The sequence below is a fragment of the Choloepus didactylus genome, chromosome 22 (genome assembly GCF_015220235.1).
Source record: "Choloepus didactylus isolate mChoDid1 chromosome 22, mChoDid1.pri, whole genome shotgun sequence".
Taxonomy (NCBI): domain Eukaryota; kingdom Metazoa; phylum Chordata; class Mammalia; order Pilosa; family Megalonychidae; genus Choloepus; species Choloepus didactylus.
The window spans coordinates 41,243,581-41,255,276 of NC_051328.1; positions in this window are offsets into that span (position 1 = coordinate 41,243,581).

Consider the following 11,696-nt stretch of genomic DNA (forward strand, 5'->3'; position numbering starts at 1 on the left):
GCTCTAGGCACAGGACAAAGCAAAGTCTCTGACCTCAGGGGCTTGCACTCTGGTGGGGAGATAGACGTACCTACAAAATCATGTGGGAAACCAAACGAGGGAGGGGCTTGCGCTATGAAGACAACGACGCAGGTGGGGCTGCAGGGGGTGGGGGTGGTAGTCAGGGAGGGCATCTTGGAGGAGGCAGCATTATAGAAGAGACCTGAATGAAGAGAGTACTGGAGGCACGAGAAGGGGTGGGGAAGAGCCTTCGGGCAGGTGGAACAGAGAGGGCAAACCGTGGTTGTCATTGCCATCGTCATTGCCATGGCTTCACACAAGCCCCTTAACCTCTTTGAACTGGGGTCCTTGTCTGTGAAAACCTTTTAACTCAGTATCCTCAAAGCCAGAGGAGCAGAAACCAGCAGTCGGCGGCCTGGGACATCAACTCTGAAGGCTCAAATGTCTCTTAAGTCCTTCATTTATCTTAAAAAATATGAACGTTCTGCACCTCATTCTGTGCTATCATCATGTTTCTGTTCATACTTTTATTTACTTTCCATGGAGCCAGACGGGCATTTTCAGGAACAGGATGTCCCACGTAGAAGTCGTGCAGTGAGGGTGCTGGGTTCCAGAGTCCAGGGAACTGGTTTTGGGTTCTGGCTCGACCACTCGCTGGGCGGGTGATCCTGGGAGATGATTTAACCCTTCTCAGCCTCAGTCTCCTCACCACTAAAATGGGGGCAACCATCTCAGGCTTTAGCTCTGAGAATATTTGTGGGGGCAAAATGAGATACTGCATTTAGAGCACCCAAAAAATGGGGTCTGGTGCACGGAACACGCCCAGAAAAAGCTGGCTCACGTTATTAGTGTCCCTGTTTTCTTTTTTATTTATATGGACTTCACCATTTTTAAATGTATCTCTCAGCATTCATTTTGTTTTTAACAGCATGTGTGGGTTGACTTCCACGTGGGCAAATTGGCACTTCCCGGAAAAGCCCCACTCGGGAGTGGGCAGGCGTGACCTTGTGCGCCCCTCGGGCCGTGGCCGTCCCCAGCATTCCTGGGACCCGGGTTCCAGCACATGCTGTTTACTTGGGAGAACACTCTCGGTGCCCCGGGAAGGGGGTGGGAAGTTGAGGCAGGGCTGGGCGGCCAGGCCATCCGGGGGTCCTCTCAAGCCACTCCCCGCCTGGCAAAGGGGCTCTGACCCCCGGGGGCTTCAGTGGAACAGGGAGAACTTCTTCAGAATCCCCCACGGGGCGAGGGGCAGGCTGAGGACCCTTCACTCCCAGGCCTTGGGTCTGTGGGGTGAGGCAGAGCATGTGCCAGTGGCCGGAGCAGGCTGCCGGCCGGTGACCCAGGTGCCGTTGGCAAGCCGCCACCTGCACCACCTCTGCCGCAGGACCCTGCTCTGTCATATGGGGTGAGTCGTGGGATCTGAGTCAGGCTGCCCGGGGCGAGGAAAGTCGTCCTGTGCTCGTAAAGCAGGAAAAACGGCACGACCGACCACCCCTCAGTCACCCTCGGGTGTCTCCTGGCCACCGGCCCAGGCTGAGCTCACAGAGTGTGCACCGCAGTCGGATGCTACGGAGGAGAAAACCAAGGACGTCTCCGGAGGCAGCGCCAGCTCAAGGCCCCGCTGGGTGACCCGGACCGGGTGGGCTGCTCTCGGGGCCTCCGCCTCCTCGTCTGTGCACGGGGGGTGACGGGACAGCCTCCTGGGGTCTCTGGGAGAACTAAATGGGCTGATGCACAAAAGCAGCTTAGAGGAGCAAAGTCCCTTCAGGCTCAGTGAAAAAAGTCACCGCTTTTCTAAGTTTCCTACTTGGGTAAGTGGGCTGCGAAGACCGTGTCGACTGGGATAAAAACCCGAGGGGAGGGGAGGGGAGAGGAGGGGAGGGGAAAACAGAAAACGTAGAACAAGGCATGACAGCATGTGGAAGCCTGTGTACACACACTCACACACCATACACACATGCATTCTCTCACTCTCTCTCACACACACACACACACACACACGCACTCAGGCCAACTGGAGGGGCCCCGTTAGCGTATAAACAAAAGGTGGGGGGTCACCCCGAAGCCTCCCCCTGACAGCCAGCGGCAGCGGTGATGAATCTGTGAAGTTATCTAATTTTCCACTGTTTCAATTAGAGCCGGGCTGAGGCCGCAGCTGGCCTCGCGGTGCTGCGTTCTGTTCCCTGACAGAGAAAAATGCCTCCTGCGAGTTCAGCCAAGCTCCCCGCCTGACCTGAGCAAGCGAAACTTCTGGGATTCATAAACTTGTGGTTTCTGGGCAGAGTGTCGTTTGAACCAGGCCTCGGCAGGGAGAGGGCCACACAGCTCCTCAGGGGCCCCCCGGAACCTAGGTTGGGGGGCACCATCCTCGCAGGGTGCTGGGGAAAGGGTGGGAGGCGGGAAGTGGGCTCAGAACGGTTTTCTCTTTTTTGGTGCCTGAGCCCCGGCCGTGCCGAGAGGAGCCGAGCCTCCTTGTGGCTTATAATTGGGCCCAGCTTGGAGAGCAGCCCACTCTCCCCGTCCAGGACAGAGCCTTTGATTGCAGCCTGTGTGCTCTGAGTAATCTAATTTATTGCTCGTCCTCTGCCAAGCGGCCTTTTACGATGCTGCACTTGATGAGCAGCTGGCAGAGGCCCACTCCCTGACCCCTGTCTTCCTTCTGACTCACTTAGAAACGAGGCAGGACGGACGGGGGCCGAGAAGAGAGGGGGGCTCTGGAGTCAGCTACACCTAGATTCAAGTCCCGCGCCCGCCCCGTCCAGCCTGAGTCCGAGTTCTCATCTGTAAACTGACGAGCACAAGCGGAGGGGTTGAATGGGGAAATTATGGGGAATTGAGTGAGAATTAGAGAGAACCAAAAGTCACTAACTCCGAGAACAAAATGGTCCCTGGAAGATCCAAACCGGCCACTGGGTGGGAAGATGGTTTACGTGTGGGAAATGCTTCTGATGCTCCCTCACCGTGGGTCCCCCAGGGCAGTAGTGACCCCCTCTCTCAGAGCCGATGTGATCCCGTCCCACTGCCCTGGAGGATCCGGTTTCCTATCACATGGCCGAGGGAAGACTCGCACCTCGAGGACATGCTCTGCACACAGCGGATGCCCCAGCGACGGCCATGGGCCCCTGGGTGACTGACAGTGGAGTGCATTCCTAGGGTGTCCTGCCTGTCACGGGGGGACAGGAGGGTGTGATTTGGTCTCATGGGCAACCAAAGGAAGTTACTTCCAAATCATGAGCTCCATGCATGCTTGGGAGGCACCCGTGGTGGCCTCATCTCCTGACCTTGAAATAACTTAGATCAGAATCAACACATCACAGAGGCTCGAAACGTGAGTGTATTGCCCTAGCTCCTTGATCATAAAAAATCTTAGCGCACCTTGTGTATATCCCACATGCTCAAAAGATTGTTACAGTCAATCACTTTGTTGACCATATAAAAACTGATTTTTGACTTCCGCTTCTGGCCTGGATAGATTAACAGGTGTTACAAGTGTCCTCCTACCTGAGACATTTATGCTTAAAAAATAGACAGAATACCTGAAGCTATGGTTTTCAACACGTTGGACATCAGGCAATGAAGGATGGGGACCCCTGAAAATGGGAAGCACATGGGCTCAAAAGAAAGACCTGAAAGAACCAAACTGTTTCTAAGTATCCTGAGACTAAGACCACAGCTCAGGAATATTTATAGGAATAAAAAATTGTCCAGCACCCAACAAGGTAAAATGCACAATATCTGGTATCCAATCCAAAATTATCAGGTATACAAGCAAGCAAAGAAACACAACCTATAAGGAGAAGAAAAATAAAATTAACAGAAGTAACCCAGATGATAGAATCAATAGACAAGGACATTAAACAGTGATTATAACTGCAATCGTTTGATCAAAAGTTAGAGAAAGAGTGAACATGATGAGTAGAGATGTGGAAAATATTTTTAAAATATCTTAATTAAATTTCTAGAGACAAAAACAAAAACATGTGAGATGAAATACCCACTGGAGGGGATTAACATCCAATTCAACACTGCAGAAGAAAAGACTGGGGAAGTTGAAAACCTAACAATAGAAATGATCCAAAATGAAACACACAGAGGGAAAAGAAGATTGAAAAAATAATGAACGAAGCATCAGAGAGCTATCAAACAACGTCAAGTGGCCCAATATGTACACAATTGGAGTTCCCCAAGGATGGGAGTGGGTACAGAAAAATATTTGAAGAAATAATGGCTTTCCAAATTTGATTTAGGAAAATCTATAAACCCACAGAGCTACGATGTTCAACAAACCCCATGCAAAAGAAACATGATAAAACCATACCAAGGCATTTCCTAATCAAATTGCTTACAACCACTGATAAAGAGAAAATCCTAAAACATCACAGACAGCAGAACAAAGATAAAAGTGACAGCAGGTTTCTTATCAAAAAAATAAATAAATAAAACAATGCAAGCCAGAAGACAGTGGTGAAACAAGTTTAAAGTATGAAAGAAAAAGGAAAGTCAATCTTGAATTTTATGCTCATCTTTCAAAAACAAAGATGAAATAAACACTTTTTCAGACTTACCAAAGCTGGAAAAACCCAATCCCAGCAGAACCACACGACAAGCAATGCTACAGGAAGTGCTTAAATGACACCAGGAGGAAAAGGATTCCAGATGGAAATACGAATGTATATAAAGCATAGAAAATCAAAATGATAATGAAATGGATTAACTTTAAAAGACTGTTTTCTTAATATTTAAACATCTTTAAAACATCATAGTTTAGAGCAAAAATAATAATGATTTATTTGGGGGTTATAGCATATGTAGGAACAAAAATGGAAAGAAAATGGAGGGATACTATTGTAAGGTTCTTATAATATTTGCAAAGTGGTATAATACCACTTGAAGGTAGACTGAGATAAGTTAACAATGTATATTATAAACCCTAAAGCAGCCACTAAAATAACAAAACAGAGTTAGCTCTGATAAGCCAACAGAAGTTGATAAAATACAATAATAAAAAATGCTTGATTAACCGAAAAAAAGATAGCAAGGAGGGCAAGGGAGATGACAAACAGATGGGAAAAATAGAAAACAAATAGGAAGATAGTAGATTAAAACCCAATCACATCAATAATCACAACAAATGTGAACAGTCTAAACCCAGTTAAAAGGGTGAGATTGTCAGACTGAAAAAAAAAGCAAACTTCACCTATATGCTGCCTATTAGAAAGCTACTTTAGAGGTAAGACACAAATAGGTTAAGCGCATACAGAAGAGAAAAGATACACTGTGCAAACACTGATTGTGCTGGTTTGGGTATATTATGTCCCCCAAAACTCCATGTTCTTTAATGCAATCTTGGGGGGCAGATGTATTAGTGTTGATTAGGTTGGAATCCTTTGAGTGTTTCCATGGAGAGGTGACCCACCCATCTGTGGGTAATACGTTTTGATTAGATTATTTCCATGGAGGTGTGGCCCCACCCATCCAGTGTGTGCCTTAATTAAATCACTGGAGCCCTATAAGAGCTCAGGCAGAAGGAGCTCACAGACACAGCCAAGAGAGACATTTTGGAGGCAGCCATTGAAAGCAGACTTTTGCTAACACTTTGCTCTGGAGAAGCTAAGAGAGGACAAAATACCCCAAGAGCAACATTTTGAAGAATGCACAGGAGCTGAGAGAGAAGCTAGAACACAACCCACGATCAGCAGATGCCAGCCAAGTGCCTTCCCAGCTGACAGAGGTTTACCTGATGCCACTGGCCTTCCTTCGGTGAACTTATGTTGATGCCTTACCTTCGACACTTTACGGCCTTCTGACTGTATATTTGTAACCAAATAAACCCCCTTTATAAAAGCCAATCCATTTCTGGTATTTTGCATAATGACAGCATTGGCAAACCGCAACACTGATCAACAGAAAGCTGGAGCGGCAGACATGTGGATTTGCTATGAGGGTCATCAAACGCTGGAAATGGGAGACCAGCTTGGGGATCAGACAGGCGCCATGAGCCTGACCCCTCTGGAAAAGCTTCAGGAGCTGGGCTGGTCTCAGTTCGCAACACCAAAAGCCTCTTGTATCCCTGACAGATTAAAAATATGACCCAACTTTGCCATTGTAGGTCTGACCTATTTTGGAGAGTGGGAGATTTTTACCACACAAGGCCCTGGCTCCCAGTGCCTCCACATCCAGGGCGTCTGGGCCCCTGAGTCGCCGCCAGCTTCACAAGCACATCAGATGCTCCGAGGGGATGGAGGAAGCTGGGACCGCGCTGGCCACCCAGCACCAAGCCAGGACAGCGCTGAGCAGGTCAACGAGCCGGCCCTAAGCCAGTGACCTCTCTCTGTTTATGTCTCCATGGAGGAATGGCGGCTAATCGCAATTAGGTCAGGGAGGGAAGCTTCTCTGGCAAGCCTGCTGGGCAGTCAGGAGCACTAATTGCTGCAACAAAGAAAAGCAGACACATTTCCAACGCCTTAGAGAAGGCAGGTGAACAGAGACTAGGGAGGGCTTCATTTCCAGCTCAGATGGCACTCAGAGTTAACCCTGGGCTTAAAATTTTCTGAGCATCCACTGCATGTCAGGCACTCATACTGCTTTGTGTACATGCTCTTATTGTGTTCTCACAATGGGCTTATAAGGAAAACAATGTCATGTATCAGCCAGCTCTTGCTGTGAAACAAACCACCCCAAAACTCGATGGCTTAAAACATCACCCGTTTATTCTCACTCATGTGTCTGCAGGTTGGCCGAGGGTCAGCTAGCTCAAGCCGCTCCTTTCCAGGGGCAGGTCCAGCCGTGCTTGTCCTTGCTGCTGGTTTGGGTGCAGATGTGTCCCATGTGAGTCCATTCTGGGGCCAAGGCTGAAAGGGCATGAGCTACCTGGGGACTGATCTTCTCATGACGTTGGCGGAGGTGGACGCAGCAAGCTGCCCCAACCCCTAAACTCTGATCACATCCTACCTGCCAGCATCCCACTGGCCAAATCAAGTCACACGCGTGAGCCCAGAGTCAAGGGATGGGGAAGTACGTGCCACTTGTAGCTCAGGGGTCTGCAAAGGCACAGGCAAACAGAGTGGATCCAAGAAGAGGGGAGTGTTGGGGTCAGTAATTAGACCCAAGTCCCTAAGCACCTGCATATTCTGCCCAAGGTCACAGATTGGTACCGGGGAGAGCCTGGATCAGTGTGTGTCCTGTCTCCATCACACTCTGTGACGCAGCTTGAGAGGTGCTTGTATTTTGGGACGGGTTTGACAGTACAGAGAGGAAACGGTCCCCAACATGACGGAGACATCCCCTGGGACATTTCGTATGACGATGGCAACGCCGACAGCATCAGCAGTGATTCCGGTGGACACTCTGGAAGATGTTGTTGGTTGGCAATTCGACATCTTGTGCTCCTACCTTCTGGCTAATTTTATACAGGCATTGGGCGGGGGGGTGGTGGGGAGGCACCGAGCCCCAGAGGCTGAATCCTTATCCCATTTGTTTCACCACTGCGTGAACACAGTAGAGGGGAAACAGGGAAAAGAGCCTGAGTCCCTGACAGCATAGCTCAGAGGTAAATGTCACAAGGCCAGGGGCTTGGCTTCATTTGCTGCTGTACCCCAGCACCTATCCAGTGCCCGGCACAAAGCAGACGCTCAAAACCTATTAGTCGCATGAATGAGTCTGTGACTCGATCCACTCATCATTAAGCTTCTGGACCAACCTTGGGAACACCTACTACCTCAGGGTTTCTTTTTAAGAAATGAGATAACAACCCCCCCATCCCCCAAATCCATTTAAGCCGCTTTTCTTGCTATTCTGTTCCCTGCAGCCAAACTTTCTTGAAGGTTGAACGAGGGACAATTTCAGGGGTGAATCTGAGGAATGGAAATAACAATATCTAAAGGATCAATAACCGTCCCTGTGATTTTTAAGGACAAAATGGCCCAAATCTCTTCGAGTCCACCATGCCCCAGAGTGCTCTGAAACATTGCCTGAGTCCTTTCAGACTCCAGGCACGCGCTGGAGGAGGCTGTTCTTATGCTCGTTTTGCAGACGGGGACACTGAGGCTGGGCGACATCGAGTGATATGCCTAAGTTCCCACCACTGAAAGTGGCAGAGCTGGGACCAGGACTTCTAAAGTACCTGTTTTGCTTTGCTGAAGCTGCTGAAATGGAATATACCAAAAATGGACTGACTTTTAACAATGGAGATTTATTAGCGTACAGGTTTACTATTCTAAGGCTGTGAAAATGTCCAAATTAAGGCACAGTGGGACGATACCTTCCCTGAGGACAACTGCTGGCACCCAGGACCTCTGTCACATGGGAAGGCACGGCCACCATCTGCTGTTTCTTCTCTCCTGGGTTTCACTGCTTTCAGCTTCTGGCTCCCGTGTCTGTGGCTTCCTTCCTCAGTTTCTGTGTCTTTTTCTGTGTGCTTCTCTAAATTTCACCTCTTAGCTCCAGATGTGTCCTTGTCTCTCAGCTTCTCAGAAGCTCCTCTGAGCTCTGTCTTGTTATGTGTCCTTTATCCTCTTATAAAGGACTCCAGCAAGAGGGTTAAGACCCACCTTGAAGGGTGGGGTCACATCTCCATGGAAACAACTTAATCAAAAGGTCCCACCCACAATAGGTCTGCACCCACAGGAATGGATTAAAAGAACATGGTCTTTTCTGGGGCATCTCAAGCTTCAAACCACCATGATACCTGCCATGCATCAGCTTGACCTGGATGCCAAATCCCAGCATCCGGTAACTCGTCCCACTGGACACCACGCTTTCCCCATCACCGAGCTTCAGTTTGGTGAGGGCAGCCCTGTGCTTCCCTGTAAAGCGAGTCCAGAGAGCACTGCGAGGTGGGGCCAGCTCTGGAGCTGCCTCCCCTTGATGTCTGAGCAAAATTGGGGTTCTGTTAGCAAGAAAGAAGGGGGACCGGATGCTGGGTTGACGGTTGACAATGTCAGCTGAGGGGCCGCTTGACTGCACCCTGGTGCTGCCACCGCTGCCCTCGTTCCGTGATGTGAGACGCCCCCTCCGCCCGGCTGGGGGAAGGAGTGACGCTGCAGGGAGAAGCCGGGAGCCTCTTTGGATGCCCAGGGAGATTCCCTGGTCCTCAGAGACCACAGGGAAAGCTTTAGGAGATCCAGAATGGGTGGTTGGGGTGGGGCAAGAAAAATTCAACACGACGCTGGCACTCTTGCCCTATGCCTCACCCTCACCCCAGAAACCCCAGGAAAAGACCGGTGTGGTGGGAGACTCGCGCTTTGTGTCGAGATGGACTCGGGGCTGATTGCCGGCACTGACGCCTACCCCTGGGCGCCTTGGGAGACTCGGCTGACCTCTCGGGGCCTCGATTTCCTCCCGCTGCTGGAGTGGAACCCACATCCAGAGGTGGAGTGAGGCTGACAGGCGGCCGTTCACGTGAAGCAGGTAGCAGGGGGCCGAGCACATACGGTGCGGGCTCGCTGGCCGGTGCCTGCTACTTTCGTCTCGGCCGCCGAGCTGCCCACTCTAACTGTGGTCACTCCACACCCAGCACCAGCACCGCACGCGGCTGGAGCACAGAACCTGCCACCATCCCTGCCCGACTCTTCTCGCCTCTCCTATTGCCAGCCCCAGGGCTCTGGTCGTCTGCATTCAGGGGTGAGGTTGGACATATTCATCAACCGCACGGCACAGACACTGGCCAATCAGAGCAGACACTGCCTCCCAGGCAAAACAACCTAAACTTTAGGGGCCAAGGGGTCCGAGATGGCAAAGTGGATGAAGCACTCAGAAAACTCAAGGCAGTAGCTATTTACAACCAGTGTGGAAATACCTCAATATTGTAGCAATCAATAAAGCAGAACTGAGGCATGCAGACTACCAGCTCCAACTCTATTGGATTCTTGTATTCCCTGGCTCACCAATTTTCTCCTGCAGAACCATTCTTCCTGCACTCTCAAGCCATGTGTTTCAGTAGAACTGGCCCCATCTCCAGCCCAGGGTAGCTGTGGGTCACAGGGGTGAGGATGGGATGTGAGCCTCCAAAGAAAGTCAAGCCCGGGGCATTTGGAAGGACCCGTGGGGTTAATGAGCAGGTAAAATGCAAGCCTGAAGCCACTTAAGACAAAATGTCTCCCAGAGGAAAGCAAGGATTAAGGAAGGAGAAAGAGAGCACTTTCTGATCACATCATGGCACCTGGATTCAGCCAGACCTGAAAGCTCAAATCTGCCCCTAGACTTCTCAGTTTAGGTAATTTAAGTACCTGGGCCAATAGCTCATTCCAGTTTTTAATTCAGCTGGCTTGAGTCAGACTTCCTGCCATTTGCAAGCAGCTGAGCTGTGCAGACACAATGACTTGCTGCCTCCAGTTCTCTCCGTGTCAGAGCGATAATCTGGAAAACCTCAGCAAGCTCAAATTCTGCTCAGTGTAAAGCCCTTTCCTCCCACCATGGAAATCCCTCAATCTGGCATATTTTTTCCAATCTGCAAAACCTGGGGTGGGGGGCGCCAATGATTCTGACATGCCCCTTCCCCTCATCATCTTTGATTAAAGCCCATCTCTTGCACAGTGTCCTGCAGGGGATCATGATAAATCTGGCAGCTGGATTTGCAGGAAAAGTATAAGACCTTGCGTCTTCCCAGTTAAATGCCTAAATAAAATCCAGGGACCGGGGCCGTGGACGTGAGAACATTAGCCACGGCCTGCTATCTGGTGGGGGAGTTCACGCACGCCAATCAGGAATGCACAGAACCCACGTTTCCGGGAGCCGGGGCTTCTCGAGCGTGTGCACTTGGACGCCACAGCTCTCCTTCAACCCGTCCTCACTGCCCACTCGGGGCTGGCTCCAAAGGCACTTTCTGCAGTCGGCACGTCAGGGGGCACAGCGGGAACTGGCTTTGTGGTAAAGGACGCTGATGTGGCTGAGCCCCAGCAAGAGGGCGTGCTCCACTGCTCCAGCATATTCTCTGCCTCCTCTCTCCCTCCTCTCCCGTCTCTTTCCACATCTTTTTGTCTAGTTCTCCATCTCCTACTCTCTCTGCCCATTTCCCTGACTCGTACACTCTCTGCTTCTGTCTTGCTGCTTCTCCCTCTGTCTCCGTATCAATCCGTCCATCTGTCCCAGGCTCTCTCTCTCTCGCTCGCTCAATCCCTCGATCTGTCTCCTTCCCTGGCATTTTCTCCTCTCTGCCTCTCTCTCCCCCCGGCATCTCTGTCTCGCTCCTGACCTCCGTCTTCCTTTCCTGCTCCTTTTGCCCTTTCCAGTCTCCTGAGCCACCCTGGGAAGAACCGGGAGAGGCTGAGGAACTGAGCACTTGGGCCCCGTGTGGGCCAAGGTGCACTCAAGTGGGGCAGGGGATGGGGAGATCTGGCCCCAGCAGACGCCCTTGCAGACCTCCGTGCCCTGAGGGGACCCTGTGCAGATTCTGCCCCTGATGGACAAAGCCTTAGAGCTGGGGCCACAGCGAGGCCTCTGGAGAGTTCAGGAAACAGAGGCCTGCACAGAGCAAGAGAAGAACCCACTTCTGGGAGCCTTCAGGATAGACTTTCAGGTTTTTCCTGCCTCCTCGGCCACCGGCCCAACCTTCAAAGGTCCAGCTCTGGGGGGCAGGGTGGGGGGCTCTGACCACAGGAATCGCCAGCCCCCAGGTAACAGTGCTCAGGAACAAAGGCAGTGTCTGCAGCAGAGAGCCTGGGCGCGGGGCTGGGCCCAGCTCTGTGACATTGAGCAGA